Source organism: Momordica charantia (genome assembly GCF_013281855.1).
Source record: "Momordica charantia cultivar OHB3-1 chromosome 6 unlocalized genomic scaffold, Mcharantia_2.0 BLBB01000006.1, whole genome shotgun sequence".
NCBI lineage: Eukaryota > Viridiplantae > Streptophyta > Magnoliopsida > Cucurbitales > Cucurbitaceae > Momordica > Momordica charantia.
The window spans coordinates 21316994-21335972 of NW_028275164.1; the positions used below are offsets into that span (position 1 = coordinate 21316994).

At 38.9% G+C, this 18979-nt stretch overlaps 1 non-coding gene across 1 annotated transcript; it reads right to left on the reverse strand.

Annotated features, from left to right (window-relative positions):
• Nucleotides 1-6671: 6671 nt before the first annotated feature.
• On the reverse strand, nt 6672-6778 carry LOC148210926 (small nucleolar RNA R71). The gene has a single exon (XR_015792031.1). It is a non-coding gene; the product is annotated as a small nucleolar RNA R71 (small nucleolar RNA).
• Nucleotides 6779-18979: the final 12201 nt, after the last annotated feature.

Genomic DNA, 18979 nt, shown 5'->3' on the forward strand with positions numbered 1-18979 from the left:
AATATACAAAAAATATTAGTCATATTACAATATGGAAGTACAAAGGTATAGTAGCATTATGGAAGGTGGTTACTTGAATTACGCTCATCCGAGATACATGGTCATTTACATCACCGACTACGAAGCCATCTGGCCTCGGCCGATCGTAAGGTTCTGAGATTAAATAACATCATGTAACACAAGATCCTAAAGGATCCAAAAAGGGAAATAAGTATGAGTTACCTGAATTAAACCGACAGGATGATCAGGGTAAGCATCTGATGCATCGTCCCCACCTGTTATCGTACCTTGGTCCTCGTTCAAAATCATCAAATCCTCGTTCATATAATTCGGACCATGCTCCATAGTCGAATCCTCGTCAGTCTTTGGGTCCTCATCAGGCCTCCGATCGTCATCGATACTCTTTAGACCTCCATTTGACTTTAGGGCCTCATCAGGCCTTTGATTCGATGGATCATCATCATCGGGCCCACCCTCACCTCCAAAATATTTGCTCGGATCAGGGAATTTAACCTGTACGAAAAGATCGACCAATAAGTGTTATTGTAATAAATAATAACTAAGCATAATTAATGTTATATACATATAAAATGCGTACCTTTGACAGTTTCTTCAGGTACCTCTGGATACCTTTCAGGGCGATCCCAATGCCACCTAGTGTGGCTTCAATAGTACCAACACAGTCACCGAGTCTCTTCAACCATCTGTTGGTCCTCTTCTTGAATTTCTTCCGTTTCGACCTCTTCTCTGGCGCTTGACCATCATTTCCACTAGGTCTAGCATCGTCTAATGCAGGGGTCTCTTCTATCGGATCCTCTACGATATTCTTTCGTTTGTCCTTCACTCTCTTTTCATGAGTACCCCTTTCCACATCTGCAGACAAATCAGGTACAGCAGACCGATCACGTACAGTAAGCCAATCAGGTACAGTAGGCCGATCAGGTATAGCACGGGCTTCTTGAGGATGCATGATACGGTTCATGTGTTCAGCCTTAGCATCAGTCGCAACCAAATATTCCTTAATCTTGGACTGTAAAAAACCTATGGTTAGACCCAAATGAAAAACAAAATATCAAGCGCATGACCACAAGATAATTACTTACCCGCGTGTCATTGAACACCTCACTCGCCAGCATACGAAACCCACGAGAATAAGTGCACGACCACCTGAGAAGTCAAGGAATGACATTTAACTGGGTTGGGGTTAACCTTGCCTTAAGCGTAAAAGTAGTTTTATCTACATGGGCAAGGTTCGTCAATGTGGTCGGAAACCAGTCATTACAGTTTAGAATTAGTCACAAACCCATTGTATGTCCTATACTAATTTAAAATAAAAAAAATTAGATAAAGACTAATGCAACTAAGTTACAAGGAACTTAAAAAAAACGTTTAGTGTGGAAAAATTACAAAAAAAAAATAAATAAAAGAGTAAGGCTCAACTGTCATTTCTGCCTTTCATCACGGACCGATGAACCGAATCTAACCTTCGAGATGAAAGGCAAAAAATAATGCAACTTTTTTGCCTTTCATCTCGGATCAAACCCGACCGGGACTGTTCCAGAATTGCCTTTCATCCCGGACCAAATCGGACCGGTTCGATCCGAGATGAGAGGCAGAACATAATGCAACTTTTCTGCCTTTCATCTTAGATCGAGTCGGACCAGAACTGTTCTGGGATCGCCTTTCATCCAGGACCAAATCGGACTGGTTCGATCCGAGATGAGATGCAGAAAAGTTACACAATGTTCTGCTTTCCATCTCGAATCGAACCGGACTGGGACAAGTCCGAGATTAAAGACATTGTCCCAGACCAGACGATCGAAGGCTTTATTGTCGTATTCAATCAGTATTCAATCTCGGACCTCAATGGTCCGAGATTGAATACGAGAATAAAACCCTATTTCGATTTCTTATTCCTCTACCTGCATAACGTCAAATATTAAACCTAAATCTATAGGGCTGCTTCAAATAGCGTCGATAATGCTAACCAATACAACAAAGACTTAAATTTTTTGTTATGTTGGTAAAGATAACGCCAAATAACCTTGCGGCCTCCGAGATCAATCCGACGCTTAGATTGTTGCGAAACAAAGGAAGAGGTTTTAATGGAATTGTTGACGATGTCTTTCGAGATAGAATCGAGCTCTCCGAGATGGGGTTTAGGGTTTTACTTAGGAATCTTGTTTTGGGAGTTTGTGCCACGAAACGTTCGAGACGAGAACAAGGATGGGAGGTAGGGAATGAATTTTTTAAAATGAGGGTATTATGGTAATTTCACTATGTCTTATTTTGATAGGGGTCAAAATTAATCAAATATGGGACCACAAATTAGAGTTTTTCAAAATGGGATCATTTATTGATGGGGTCATAAATACAAATTTTCCAAAAGGAAGGAGTAGAAGAAAGTAAATTAGAAATCCTAAGGGTTTAAAATATTATTTTTTTTCCTTTTTTTTTAATAATTTTTATAACTGTTGTTTGATAGTAGTAGCCAGCAAGATATCAAAATTCAAAGAGTTAAATTTTTTATTTTATATTTCAAATAAAATATAATTGGTAATTATATAATAAAATTTTATATTTTAAATATTTTACCATTATTTCATCATATATATATATATATATATATATATATATTATATTTTATATCTTCTTTTAACTAAATACTAGATTTGATTATAAACTATTAATAAAATATAATTAGCAATATTGAAAATTAATTTACTAATTCAAATAATTTCCATTAATTTTGATTATCTTGTTCCGACATTTCCATCAACGTCGACATTTCTATAGATAAATTATTCATATTTTTACATATTAGGATTAAAAGTGATCAATTATATGCTAATTAAGCTACAATTAAAGTCTTTTTTACTATTTCAAAAAATTTGCATCAATATCCACAATTCTGTGATTTTTCTCGAAATATTCGTCGACATCAACATGTCTGTAAAATTGAGATCTCGACATTTCCATTGACATCGACATTTCAAACATTGGTCCCACCTAAAGGGATGCGAATCCCAGAGCGGAAGCGGACCGTTGTTCGTGATCTTTGGGAAACAAAATCAAAACGGTTAAGAAGAAAAACAGGGGAAAACTTTACCTTTGAAGAACGTTTCTTCAACAGTTTCCACCGAACACCACCACTGAGTCTTCCTCGCTATCCTCTTGGGTCTCTAGATCGTGCTTGTGGGAGCACCATTTTGAAAGAGAGGGAGAGTTGAGAGAGAGAGCTTGAGAGATCTGGATGGGAGTTTTTTCTTTTCTTGTTCGGTAACCATTTGCAGAACTGTGTTGCAACCCAAGGAAAAAGAAAAAAGGATGACTTGGGGTAACTCCCCACTCCCCTGCATTTGCAGGGGAGTTTAATATTATTATTAATATTAATAATATATAACATATATATATAATAATTAATATATATATATATAATAAATATATATAAATAATTAATCATATTAATTAATTATTAATCTAATTAATAATTAATTAACATATATATATATATATCAAATAATTAACACTTAATTATTTATCACATAAATAAAATTATATTCTATAGCATTTCTCTCTCGTATAACCTATAGTTTTAATGTACATCTTATGCAGCATTTCTCTCTCGTATAACCTATAGTTTTAATGTACATCTTATGTACATTATTTTTAACTTATAGTTTTAATATGAATCTTATTCAAATTAATTTTATTTGAATCTCATTCAAATAATTCCTCTTATAATATATAGTTTTAATTTAGAATTAACTATATATTATAATGTATCAATATACATATAATCCCTTATGAAATTTGAACAGTTCAAATTCTTCCAAAAACTTGATCATCGTTTTACCCGTTATGAGCTAGCAATGAGACCTAATGGACCTACAGATCAGAAGCTCCAACCATGCAAGATTAATCGGTCAAACTCATTGACCGAGTTAATCAAGATTCGTTAATTACAGGTCATTCCACTAAAGACCTGCAGTTGCACTCTTCTCACTGCAGAATGTTTTCGTGTCCATGGATATACGACCATTAACGACGAGTCAATCCTTCACGAGTGCTCGTAACTCAAGTTGGATCAAATTACCGTTTTACCCCTGAGTTACATCTTACTCCTTAAATACCACTGCTCCTCTAATGAACAACCCGGTTATCGTCCGTCCAATAACCGGAAGTCCCTCTCAGGCCAATGAGATCCTCCACGTGTCCTGGGTAAGTTTACCCCCAAACAATATTTAGTAGGAAATTAGAGCATATTCAGCCCCAACATTCTATGACTTCAACCCAATGATTGCATATCCTATTATTGAAGTCGATAGATTTGAGTTGAAGCCCGTAATGTTTTAGATGCTCTAGACCGTAGGGCCATTTCATGGGCTTCCATCAGAAGATCGCCACAGACACCTATGGTATTTCATGCAAGTGGCAAATTCGTTCAAGGTAGAACGAGTAAGTAAGGAGGCTATGCGTCTAACATTATTCCCTTATTCTTTTAGGGGTAGTTTTGGAGCATGGTTAGATTCACTACTAGTTGAATCCATCACCTCTTGGAATGACTTAGTCGAGAAGTTCTTGATGTAATATTTTCCACCATCCAAAAATGCAGAACCTCGTAGCAACATCAACAGTTTCCAATAACTTCTTGGAGAATCAAAGTAAGTCTTGGGAACGATTCAAGAGATTGCTCCAGAAATGTCCAAATCACGGTATACCGCATTGCATTTAGATTGAAACGTATTATAATGGGTTGAGTGAGGCTACACAGTTGGTGATATATGATAACTCTCCTAAAGAGAGTTATTTGTGTCTCAAATTCATATAAGATAGCTAAAGATAGTCTCATCTAACCCCCATATTAGCTGAGATGTGCCTAAATTAGCATAGAAATCAGATTTCTCATTTATAATGCTAGCATTTACATAAATGATATAATTTTGAGCATTTTGCGCATCTTTAATGATGCTACAGCATCCGGTCCAAAAAGAGACAAAAAGCAGCAAGCTGGCAGTGAAAAGACTTCTCAACGAAAATTACCACAGTAACTGAGGGTTTCACATGGAAGTGTAAGCTGGGTCCCACAGGTTTTATTTTGTTGCCCTAAAAACGGAAGGATATATAAAGGCCACAATAAAGAGAAGCCTTCATAGACAACACATAACCCCATTCATTCTTGTAATCACTCAACCCTTACTTCAAGAAAACCTCTCCAACCGTTTGAGAAAGTCAAGAGGAGAAGAAGACTCAGACAACCGTTGCTGAACAGAGACCAAGAACTCTTGTTGGGAGCTGACCTTCAGCTCCCTCTCTTCATCTTTTAAACTCTTTGTATTATTTTCATTCCTATATTTTTTTTTATTTCCCTTATAGCATTGCATAGCTAATCACCTTGTGTAAGGGGGAGATGTAGTGAACTCATTTCAAGGGCTTTAACTTTGTTGTTTTGTATTAATGATAGTATGTTTTGGGTTGAAGTTGTTTTATTAATCCATTTTCAATGTGCTTAATCACCATGTTGAAATACCTCCTTATTAACTTTTGGAAAAATGTATTAGGGAGTGAACAACTTCATTTTGAGCTAGATTCTACTTGAGTTAGAGAGTGGTAACTTAGGAATAAGAACCTCCTAACTTGGTTATAAATTGTTCGCATATGCTATTATTGTTTGTCTAAGAACCCTAATGACAGAAAACCTGGGATGTTTGGAAAGGCATCTTGTCTGTTTGACCACTGCTTCACTTCGTTAATGTTGCAGCATCGTTAGAGTAGTCCAGAAAGAGTCACGAATCTCTCCCCATTACGCCGTCACTTTCGAAGAAGTTATCGTTTGTTGTTCATGTTTGGTAGTTTTGGCGATTACTGAGTGTGTTTATAAATATATCTTAAACTCCTGTGTTAATGTTTATTTTAGCATGTGTAACAAAAGAAAATTAGGTAGTTTAATACACTTATTTCTTAGGTAATTATTGAATGTTTAGTACTTAGTCTCTATGGATTCGAACTTTTTATTACCTGCTGTGACGATTGTGTATACTTGCACGTATAAAAATTGGTAACATAAATCAAACCAAAAAGTTTTTGGCACCGTTGTCGGTGGTGACTAAATTGCTTAACACTCTGTATTTTGCTTTAGGAGAATCTATGCTAGATTTTTGATAACTTTGTTTGTGAACTTTGAAGGTGAATGCATGATTTGCAAGGGTTAAAGTATCTACTTGGCAACGAAATTGAGCGCACATTCAATTAAAGAAGAAGAGAGCAGTGCATACAATGAGTAGAAATTAAACTAATGGATCACCCACCAAGGCTCCCCAACCAAGTAGTTGAGGAAAACAACGGAGGAGAAATGCCTGAACCAGCAACTGTGTCCCCTCCTAACGCCATTCTATTGGCAGATGATGGAGATAGAGCTATCAAAGCATATGCAGCCTGTCATGTTCCAAATGCTTCAAACAGCCTGTCATTTAAGATACTTCCTAAAAGTGACTGACTCCTTTAAGATGCAAGGAGTATTGAAAGAAGCATTGCATTTGAAATTGTTCCCTTACTCACTGAGGGACAAGGCAAGAGACTAGTTGAACTCTATGCTAGTAGAATCCATTACCTCCTGAAACGACCTTCTCGATAAATTTCTGATAAAATATTTTCCCCCAATCAAGAATGCCAAATATAGAGGGGACATCAATAACTTTCGGCAAAGAGGAGGAGAATCCATGAGTGAGTCATGGGAAAGGTTTAAGGAACTACTCAGAAGATGCCCACACCATGGTTTGCCAAAGTGTATTCAAATAGAAACATTTTACAATAGGTTGAACGAAGCAACCAAAATGGTGGTTGATGCATCTGTTAATGCAGCCTTGTTGTTCAAATCTTACACAGAAGAAGTGGACATATTGGAAAGAATCTCTTCCAATAACTACCATTGGTCAGATTCCAGAGTTCTAAATGACAGAGGAAACTATGGAGTTGCTAGCAATAATGAAATGGCTTCCTTGAAAGATCAAATTGCAAACTTAACCAACATGGTAAAGAACATGGTGCTGCTACAGCATCATCCACTACCCTTTGAACAAGCAAGGTAATGACGATCTCTTGTTCTTACTGTGAAGGTGATCACTCGTATGACTTTTGCCCAGGAAACCTAGCATCAGTGTATTATTTGGGCAATCCTAGCAGAAACAACCCATATTCAAATACTTATAACCTAGAGGGGAGGCAGCACCCAAATTTTAGTTGGGAAAGAAATCAGGGTGGTCATGGAAATCAGAACGTTGCGCATTATCAGCAGAAAACAATCCAACAACAGGGATTACTGATGCCTAATCAACAGCAAAGAGCAAGGCCAGCAGCTAACCCTTCAAATTCTATGGAAGCTCTAATAAGAGATTATATGACCAAGAATGATTCATTGATTCAAAGCCAAGCTGCTACTTTAAGAAATATGGAGGTTCAACTGGGTCAGATGGCTAATGAATTGAAAAACATACCACAAGGTACCTTGTCAAGTGATATTGAGAATCGTAAGTGAGCGGGGAATAAGTAATGTCAAGCATTGACTCTTCGTAGTGGAAAGGCATTATCACACCCATACCCGTCTCTGATGCAAGAGGATAACGTAATACAATAGGAGGAACCTCAGGCAGAAAAGGTAACTGAAAGTGTAGTAGAGAATATACCTGCTGAAGAGTGAACGATGCTGAAGCATAAGCTGAGCAAACCAGACAACCAGAGCCAATGGCGCAGTAGGAAATTGGGAAGCAAACGGAGCCTGAGATCAACAAAGGAAAGAGGGCAGTAGAAATAGAGCCAGTTGAAGAAGTCTCAATGGAAACACCAGTACAAAAGAAAGTAAAAATTACATTGGAACATAGAGCACCACCTCCATATCCTCAGAGATTGCAAAAGAAAAGCCAAGACTTATAGTTTGACCTTTTTTTAGAGCTGCTAAAGCAGCTCCATATCAACATACCATTGGTAGAAGCACTAGAGCAAATGTCAAACTACGTTAAATTCCTCAAGGACATATTAGCAAAGAAAAGAAGACTAGGGGAATTTGAAACAGTTGCTTTGACAAAGGAGTGTAGTGCATTCTTAACCAGAAAGCTTCCTTAGAAAATGGGTGACCCAGGGAGTTTCACCATTCCTGTGTCTATAGAGGAATATAATGTAGGTCATGCTCGGGAGCTAGCATGAATCTTATGCCCCTATTAGTATATCAAAAGCTAGGGATTGGTGAAGCAAGACCTACAATCATTACTTTGCAGCTGGCTGACAGGTCCATTACTCATCCAAAGGGTAAGATTGAGGATGTTTTAGTGCAAGTGGACAAATTCATCTTTCCAGCAGACTTTATCATTTTAGACGACTAAGATGACAAGGAAACCCCAATTATTTTGGGAAGACCGTTCTTATCTACTAGTAGAGCCTTAATAGATGTACACAATGGATAGCTGACCATGAGGGTAAATGACTAGCAGATGACATTTTCTGTTTTTAACTCCATTAAATTCCCTGCTGATGTAGAAGAATGCTCTTTTTAAGGCTTGCAGATGATTTGCTGAGTGAAGAGATGTAAACAGAAGAGTTGCTAGATCAACTAGCAAAGGAAATAAACATAATCTTTGAAGCAAAGGAAAAAGAAGTGAAGCTGATCCAAGACAGACCAAATGAAGCCCCATCTGATAAAATCTACAAGAAAGCATTTCAATCGCTGGAATTGAAGGACAAAGCACAAGCACCATTACAACCATCTATGGAGAAAGCCCCCAAGTTGGAGCTAAAGGTTATGCCAACATGTTGCTTACGGTTTAGAACCCTTTGTGCAAGTGTACACAACCGTTGTAGCAAGTGATAAAAAGATCGTATCCACATGGATTGATAAGTAAACACTTCAACAATTACTTAAGAAAATAAATAATTAACAAAATATGTTTTGAACAAGAAAAACTAAAGAAACTCAAACAAAATAGTGCATAGATGATTTGCTGAGTAAAAACAAGTAAGAACCAAGCAGAACCAAACCGATTAAAAGAAAATATGCAAACAAGAGGATAACTACTGATATTTAAAAGGGTAAGGGGGAAAAGTTTATGTGCCTTTTTCTGGGCTACTTTAACGATGTTGCAGTATTAACGATGTTGATATACTGGCCAAACAGACACGAAATCTTCCCAGATTTCCAGATTTTCTGCTATTCATGTTTTTAGTCAAACTTGACAGCATATATACTCAGTTTATAACCTTGCTAGGTGAGCCTTATTCCTAAGTACCCACACTCTAAACTCAAGTAGATTTAGCACGAGTTGAAGCTAAACGGTTCCTATTACAATTTTCCAAGAGTTAATAAGAAGATATCCCAATATGTTGGCCAAGCACATTGAAAATAAAACTTTAAAAACAACTTCAACTCAGTATATATATAATCATAAAGCCAAAACAAAGTTTAGAGCCCAAGAACAAGTTCACAATATACTCCCCCTTATAAATAAACTTAGCTACTCATGTCATACAATAAAAGGGAAAAAGAAAAATACAAAACCCGTGTACTTAAGAGTACAAAAGAAGAAGAAAAATGAAGAATAACAACAACCCTTCTCTCTTTGTTGTCTTCTTTAACGGTTTCTTGGGAGTTTTCTTCAAGTGAGAGTGAAGTGATGGGATGGGGAATTTATTTTGTTGGAGGCACCCTTCATTATAAGCTTTTATACCTCTATTGATTTTAAGGCAACACAAATGATAAAATGGGCCCCAGCTCAGCATATCAGGTATTTTTCCGTTTTACTGCAGTAATTTCTCGGGTAAAAGCTATAAATGTCAACTCTGTCTTTTTCTGCCTTTTTGATTTTGATGTTGCAACATCAACAAAGCTATAGCAAAATGCTCAAAATTAGATCATTTACACATGGTAGCATTATAAAGGAAGAATCTATTTTCTGTGATCTTTTAAGCACAAACCTAGTGAATACGGGGTGCAGATGAGGCTATCTTTAACTATCTTATATGAAATTTATACACAAATAACTCTCTTTTAGAGAGTTATCACTACACATCTAAACCCTTATGCTCTCTATTGGAAAATGAAAGAATATTTAACTTTTATTCTGATTGTCGGCAGGCTTTCACTACTTTAAAAGCAGCCCTTATCCAAGCCCCCATCATGACAGCATCAAATTGGAATGAACCTTTCGAGATCATGTGTGATGCTAGCGATTACGCGGTAGGAGCTATGTTGGGTCAAAGGAAAGGGAAGCTGATCCACCCAATTTATTATGCCAGTAGAACGTTGGTGGAAGCTCAACTCAACTACACTACTATTGAAAAGGAACTGCTGGTAGTGGTCTTTGCGTTTGAAAAATTCAGAGCTTACCTTATTGGAACAAAGGTAGTTGTATACACAGACCATAATTAAGTATTTGCTAGCCCAAAAGGACGCTAGGCCAAGGCTAATTAGATGAGTGTTGCTACTACAAGAATTCAATTTGGAGATCAGAGATAAGAAGGTTTCAAAGAACCAAGTGGCAGATCACATATCGACAATAGAACTTGAATGAACAGTGGAAAGTAGGGGTGTTCACGGGTTGGGTTGGGTCGGCTTAGGGGTATTTTAGGGACCAACCCGAATTTTCAGGTTGGCCATATGTGAGAACCGACGGGTTTAAAATCGATGGCCAACCGAACCCAAAATTTTCGGGTTAGGTCAGGTTGGGTTGTCGAGTTGTTATTTTTTTTTCATATATTTTTCTAACTTCACAGGTACAAAACCACTCACGTAGAAGAATCAAACCTCATTCACCGGGGCTCCTTTCGTGATAATGCCGGATGGCAAAGAGGGTAAGGCCGGCGGCGATGATGACGAGCTGAGACAGCGACGTGAGCTCCAAAGGCGGGCGACGACGGGAGCTGGGAAGGACGATGGGGATGGGAAGCTTGAGTGAGGGAAGAAAATAGAAGAGAGAAACTTGAGAGATATAGAAAAAATGGAGGAGAGAAGGCTTGAGAGAGAGAAGAAAATAGATAAGAGAAAGATTGAGAGAGGGAAGAAAACGGAGGAGAGAAGGCTTGAGATAAGGAAGAAAATGGAGGAGAGAGGCTTGAGAGAAAGGAGGAGAGAAGGTGAGATTGAAAAGATGAAAAGAACTCTAACCTAAAATGAATGGCTAGGATTAAAAATAATGGAGGGTTAAATTAAAGATAAAAAGAGATATTATATATTTATAAAGATATTATTATATTATTTATAATTAAAAAACATATATAATATGCATAAATTCAGGTTGGGTTGGGTTGACCGGAATTTTTAAAGGTTGAATCCAAGACCCAACCCAACCCAAACCTTCATCACCCAACCCTTACGGTTTGGGTTGGGTTCATCATGTTCGTTGGGTTGTCGGGTTTTTTTAACACCTCTCTCTAGTGGAAGGACAGACTGCTATACGAGATGCATTCCCTGATGAGCAACTGTTAGTGGTGACAGAGAAGAAAAAAGACATGGAACCATGGTTTGCTGACATGGCCAATTATGTAGCCAGTGGGATTTTGCCACCATACATGAAGAAGTAGCAACTAAAATAGTTCATTCATGACAGTAAGTTTTATTACTGGGATGACCCTTATCTGTACAAGTTATGTAAATATCAAATTATGCACAAGTGTGTTGATAGTGCTGAAGCATTGATACTGCTGGAGCATTGTCACTCTGCTCTCTATGGTGGACATTTTGGACGACAGATAACTGCAGCCAAAATATTTCAAAGTGGCTACTATTGGCCAACGGTCTTCCAAGATTCACACTCATATGTGAAGAACTGCAACAAATGCTAAAGAGTGGGGAACATCTCAAATATGTCAAAAATGCCTCTGAATTTTATCCTCGAGGTAGAACTCTTCGTTGTCTGGGCAATATACTTCATGGAACATCTTCCCCCATCAAATGATAACCTCTACATTCTTCTGGTAGTGGATTATGTTTTTAAATGGGTGGAAGACATTGCTTGTCTGACATGTGATCAAAGACTGTTTTAAAATTCTTGCACAAAAACATTTTTACCAGATTTAGAACTCCCAGGGCGCTTATCAGTGATGAAAGATCTCATTTTGTTAACAAAGCCATAAGCTCCCTGCTGGTGAAATATAATATCAAGCACAAGGTTTCCACCACATACCACCCCCAAACAAATGGTCAGGCAGAGGTATCAAACATATAGATTAAGGGAATTTTAGAAAAAGTGGTGCATACCAGCAGAAAAAGATTGGTCTTTCAAGTTAGACGATGCACTGTGGGCATACAGGACAACCTACAAGACCCCAATAGGAACCTCCTCATATAAGCTGGTCTTTGGGAAGGCATGTCATCTGCCACTTGAATTAGAACAGAAGGCATTTTGGGTTGTAAAAAGGTTGAATATGGATTTGTCAGTAGTAGGAGAAGTAAGGAAGTTTCAACTGCTAGAATTGGACGAATTCAGAAGAGATGTCTATGAGAATGCAAAGGCTTATAAAGAGAAGACCAAAATTTGGCATGACAGAATGATAAAAAAGGAACATTTGAGGCAGGGCAGAAAGTGTTGCTTCACAATTTGAGGTTGAAATTGTTTCTTGGAAAGCTAAAATCAAGGTGGTCTGGCCCTTTTACAGTGGTGAAGGTGTATCCCTATGGAGCTACAACTGTCAAAGAAGAGAATACAAAAAAAAAAATTCACGGTGAATGGGCAAAGATTGAAGCACTAATGGGAAGGAGAGGTGGTGAGGAAGATGAAGTCCCACCAATTGAGGTCAACTTAAAAGATGTACCAGACAAAAATAAAAGGGGAAGATTTCTTGACTAACTATTTTTCCCCTCTATTGTAGTTTAATAAGACAACGGAAGGGATGAAGTTGAGAAAAAGGTGGTCAACTTTGTTAATGTTGGAGCTTAAATCAAAGGTTATGGAAAATAGAGTTGGGATAAAAAGAAGAAGAGCAGTTGGAGGAGAGAGAAAAGCAATCATAATTCGTAGCAGACAAATCCGTCAGAAAAGAAATTGTGGGCCAGAGGTTATACAACCAATTTCTTTTTCAGACATTATTTCCCTCCCATTTTTGGGAAGTTATGGGGCGTCCCTTTTTAGGAAAAGACAAAAAGGGTGGGAGTTTTTTAAATTAAAAAATTCTAAAAAGAAGGGAAAATGATTAAGAGGGGTAGTTGGGCATTATCGGTTTATTAATGACGAGATTTGATGGCTTAGTTATTTAAGAGAGAAGCCATTGAAGAAAAGTCCATCACCGCCTAAAGGTTGAAACCCTAATTGTGCGCTACCCTCCTTCCCTGTTCCTTTTTGCCCCTTGTCCTTTCCTTTCAACTTGGCCCTAGGCTCCCTGCAACATCAACAATCCGTCAGCACCGTCATCTCATTATGCCTCAGGATAAAGCGAAAGTAATTAAGGGTAAGAAACCTATCCCTCCCCATAATCTGACATCATTTCCTTCGTCGGAAAAGTCTCCTGAAAAAGCCCCAGAGAAGTCTTCCCCCCCCCCACCCGACCCTTGCCCGAATAAGTCGCCCCAGAAGAAGAAATCCCCTCCCCGCCTAAGAAGAAGCTGGGAACCAAAAGAGGAAGAAAAGTAGCGAAAAGCAAGAGGCTGCCAGTGTGAACAGAAGTGGCGGAGTAGCTGGAACAGAAAAACGAAACTGCTGAAGTAGTCTAGCATGCTAAGAATGAAGAAGTACCTCCTACCATTCCATAAGCATAAGGAGAGCAAGAAATTTCGTGTGAAACCAGACGCAATATAACCAAATTCATGACAGATCTCTCTCAAGCAGACCGCAGAATGAAGAAGTGGGTACAGAGGGGGATAGCTTTGGGGAAGGCGATGCAAACTAGGAAAAAGACACTAATGACGAGTTTCTGGGTGAAGACGAACACAACGATGCAGAAATGGAAGTAGAGGAAGAAGCAGCCCCTACGACCACAAGAAAGTCTCCGAGAAAGAGGAAGCCCTTGCCAATAGCAGAACCTGAAAAAGGGAAGAAGCAAAAGCAGAAGGTTGACATGCACGCTAAGAAAAAGGGAAAGGAGAAAGTTGTTGCAGTGCAATCCGAGTTCGATCGCTTCGTTGATGCTACAGCATCCGAGAGTTTCAAAAGGCTCAAGGAGGCAACCTACTGGGAGAAAGGGGATTTCCATCTGACTCGCCCATGCCACCGTTTGTCTCTGCCACCATCAATAAACATGAGTGGCAAACCTTTTGCGCATAACCAAAGCATGCGGTCATCCAAATCGTACAAGAATTTTATGCCAACTTTAACCCGAGTGACCTTTCTAAGGTGGTAAGGGGTAAAAGAGTCTGCTAGAACGCAGAAACCATCAACGAGGTATATAATCTCCCAAATTACTCACATGCCACTTTTAATGAGATGATGGTTGCTTCATCTAAGGAGCAACTCAATAGGGCAATCAAATGCATTGGAGTAGAAGGCTCAAGGTAGCAGCTGTCAGCCAGGGGAGCACGCACCTTCCTTCCAACCTACCTTAAGTTCGAAGCCAATGTGTGGCATCATCTGTTGAAGAGTAAGCTCATGCCCACAACCGCATGACAGACCAATAAGAGAATGCTCCTCTTGTTCTGCATTATGGAAGGACTTAGCATCGATGTTGGGCAGCTTATTGAAAAGGAGATTGGGGGGTTGAGAAGAGAAAACACGGCAACCTATTCTTCCCGAATCTGATCGCAGAGCTTTGCATCTTATCGGAGGTCAAGATGGAAGACACCAATCAAGCACTGAAGGACAAATGAGTGATCAACGAAGCTATGATTGAGAGGTTGAAGGCAATAAACCCCCACAAGCGAGGAAGGAATATAGTTTTCGCTCTCAAAGAAGTATCTATTACGCAGGCCAACCTATTGCAGCAGTTGAGCTCCATTACAGGAGTTGTTGCAGCCATTGAGCGAAAGCAGTAGGCCTATCTCAGCTATGCCAAAGAAAGAGACATCGTGATTGGCAAGGCCCTTATGCACAATTTCTCTCACCCATTTCCACCTTTCCCAAAATTCCCGGAGGACAAGTTTGTTGATGAAAAAAAAAGAGAATGTTGGAGCATCTCAGCCCGCGGGCGGCTCCAATGAAGAAGAAGAAGATTAACAGGGGAGTTGATTTCCCCTGCTTGATTAAATTTTAATTATGCTTATCAATTTTACATTCTTGTATTTTCAATTCCGTTAGTGTATTTTCTATTTACTGCATTTTACATGATTTAATTAGTGCACTGTTAGAAAATAGTTCTAGGTGCTTTTACATGCTTCAATTTTACTTTCACTTAAATTTTTGTCAGCCTGTTGAAATTTAGAAAAGGAATGAGAATGATAGGCAGTTAAAGTTGTTGGCTTATGCATGTCTGGCTGTTTCGATTCTCTCTTTAAGATGGCTGGTCTATGGAAATCTAAAGGATGTTTGCTCTTATTCTGTTTATAAAAGGATAAATCTAGTTGTTACCCTCCCTCTAAGGTGTTTTTAAGTAGTATTTGGTAGCCTTGCCTTGCTAAGTATTCCCTGCTCACTCTAGAAACTTAACCAAAGCCAAATTTCAATACTTGAGTATCCTATCCCACACACTGCTAATTAACCAGCGTCCTTATAAAATAAGCAACCATTCCACCCGTTTAGAACCACTTAAGATAGGAAATTATTCAAATCACCATTTTCATCTTTCCTATTTTCATTCTAAGTTTGAGGGAGCCTTGTCCTTCTTTTCTCATTAAGCATTGAGGACAATGCTTCTTTTTATGTTTGGGGGTGAGGGATTCTCGTTTGTAACATTAGCATTCATAGTGTAGTCTTTTTGTTGTGCTCTATCTTGTAAAGTTGAAAAAAAAAAGCATTCCAAAGAGCTACAAGGTTCGGAATGGCTAGTAGCCTATAACTATCTTAGTGGGTGTTAGTCAGCCAGCAGTTGGGTAGGGAAGTCAATTCCTTTGAAAGGACGTTGAGGGGATTTTTCACAAGTGGCCTAGGGAGAAGGTGAAACAAGGTTGTCAAGTGTGAATAAAGCACCTTAGTTTTAATGCAAGAGATGTTTGTTTCCTTTATGAACTGATGCATGAGCAAGCAGAGAAATACTTACTACAGTAATAAATCTTAAGCAGATAGGAGAATGGTTGAGATGCATGACTAGCAACTTCTAGCTTTTGAAAGAGAAGAGTTAGCATTGCTTGGGGACAAGCAATAAGTTAAGTTTGGGGGTGTGATAACTCTTGTAAAGAGAGTTATTTGTGTAACGCTCCGCGTTCTCTGGCTCGTTATTTTAAGGGATAAATAGTGCCTTTGGATTTTTCCCTAAGCTGGTAATTAAATTTTTGGATTTCTACATTGGAATTCTAATTTTGGGTAAACTATAATTTAAATTTAATTCATTGGATTAAGATCAATTAAGTTATCGAGTTTTGTAGAAGATTTTTTTTAATTAAATCTTAAATCCAAGGTTTTTTGGCGAATTCAATTTTTACTTCTTGGATTTAATTCTTGGGTCTTAGAGTTTAAGTTATCTATTTTATTTCGGGTTGTGGTGGCTTTTATTTGTTTAACTAAACTGTAATTTTGGGGCGTCTTGTTTGGGTCATTGTAGTTTTGTTGGGCCTCCTTTTAAAAATTGGGGATTTGGGCTTTTAGTTTTAAAACAAACAAAAGAAAAAGGAATTAAAACAAAACAAACCTTAGGTCTCCCTTATCTTTTTCTTCTTCAAACCCCCCCCAGCCGCCGCACCCCCTTGATTTCTCTTCGCCGGCGACGTCTCAGCGGTCCGACCCACCCTCTGATGATCCTACATCCACGGTGGTAGCAGCAGTAGCATTCCCTATCGACGGCATCTCCCTCCGGTAGTCGTAGACTGTAGCAGCGACAATGAGCTAGTCTCCACGGCAATGTGTTTGGTTTTCTGACATTCTCCCTGACAGCGTCTCCTCCACGAATCGACGATTTCTAGCGTGGCCTGTACTAGACCTGACGACCCAAGACCTGCAGTGTCGTTCTCTCTACGTACAACAACTCTGGTGACCCCAAACCCACGGCAGTGCTGCCTCCACGATCAAGATCCGGCTCGTCACCCCTACAGCAGTCGCGGTGTTGGCTCTGATCTGACTACACGAGCTCGGATTTGTAATGTTCAGCCCCGATTTATGACTGTTCTTTGTTACAGAGACTTTTGGCATTGACCCATACCCAAACGAAGCCCGATTCACGATACCCACCCTTGTACCAAGTCAATTTGCGATATTCACCCCCGATGGCAACTTTTCAGTGCTTACCCACACCCTAACAAATATCGATTTACGTTATCCATCGTTTTTCAGCATCGGACCAGCACGCTTGAGCCTTTCCGAGCTCAGTTTTGCAGTACCGAACCCGTTCGATATCGATCCAACCAAGCCCCAAATTGCTTCAACGTGGTTTTTAATAGGTAATAACTCGCTTGAACCTTCTTTACAATTGGATTTAAGTGTTTCTATCTAGTTTCTAACCTAAGTTTGGTCTCTTTATTTAGGTATCGATTATTAAGGTGTTAATGACACGTTAGGGCTTTTGTGTAAGTAGTTTCTTACTTGAGGGGATTGGTTGTTGTGTGCTAATATGATATGGTTGTTTGCTCATGTGCCTATGTGTGATATTTGCATGATTGATTGTCGTTGTTATCATTTAGTAAACGTCATTATTGATATCACTGTTGATATGTTCTAGGAAAACAAATACGTGATTGTGTGAATAAATTCCAATCATGTAATCTTGGATGGCTATGTTTGATTTGTTGTTACGTTCTAATTGGGTTGCATGATAAAAATTATATACTGGTACTATAATTTGTTATTTCGAAAGCATATTGAATATTTGTGAGAACTCGGTTGTGTTTGAAGTATGCTGGGTATCTGTTGATTATATTTTGGTTAAGTCGTTGGTTTGATATTATGTTCTGGTTGGGCTGAATGAGAAAGTTGTGTTAAACTATTTTGGTTCTATGATTTGTTGTGTTTGGAGCATGCTGACTTTTTGTGAGACTCGTATTTGAAAATGAATTATTGAGAACTTGTTTGATAAGATATAGTTGGCTTCCTTTTATGCATTCAAAGCATGCTGAATGTTAAAGAGAAATGAATTCTTGTGATGCTTGATGACCATGCCTGAATGATAGTTGTATATGTCCGTGTATAAAGCATACTGCATTGTTGTGAGATAATTTAAGCATGGGTTGTAGGATCCTGGTAAGAGTTCAGAGATGTAATGAAGGGAATGGAAGACTAACAGGGCCAGAGGGATGGCACGTCACTAGTTGGGTATCGAGGCTCCAGGTGCAAAGGTCAGGGATCGATACCCTAACTTGGTAGATATGAGTGTCGAGGCTCCGGGTACAAAGGTCGAGGGTGGCACGGTGATTCTAATTGTTTAATTAGTATTGGGTCTTGATGTGGTGGTGGTTAAGCACTAATACGTTGAGTAGTCGTCGATACCTTGGGGATAAATGTCAAGGGTCGATGCACAGTTCAAAGCCTTGAGGATAAATGGCAAGGTCGAATGCTAAGCTTCTGTAGATGAGTGTCACGCCTTGGGGATAAATGGCAAGGGTCGATACGATTTGAGGAGTTAAACTTGGAGGACTAACATAATGTAATGCACAGTTCAAGGCTTTGGGGATAAATGGCAAGGTCGAACGCCAAGCTTCTGTAGATGAGTGTCAGGCCTTGGGGATAAATGGCAAGGGCTGATACGATTCGAGGAGTTTGACTTGGAGACTAACATAATGTGATTTGTTAGAAGTTGCTTGAAGGCCAAGGACCAATACGTTGAGTAGGAGTTGAGGCCTTGGGGGTAAATTTCAAGTTCCTACACCGAGCACCGTAGAGAAATGTCGATGCCTTAGCTACGAGAGGTCAGGGGTTGTTACGACTCGAAGGAGTAAGTCTTGGAGGAATCAAGAAAGAGCCCTAGTGAGTTAAGATGTGAGGATGAG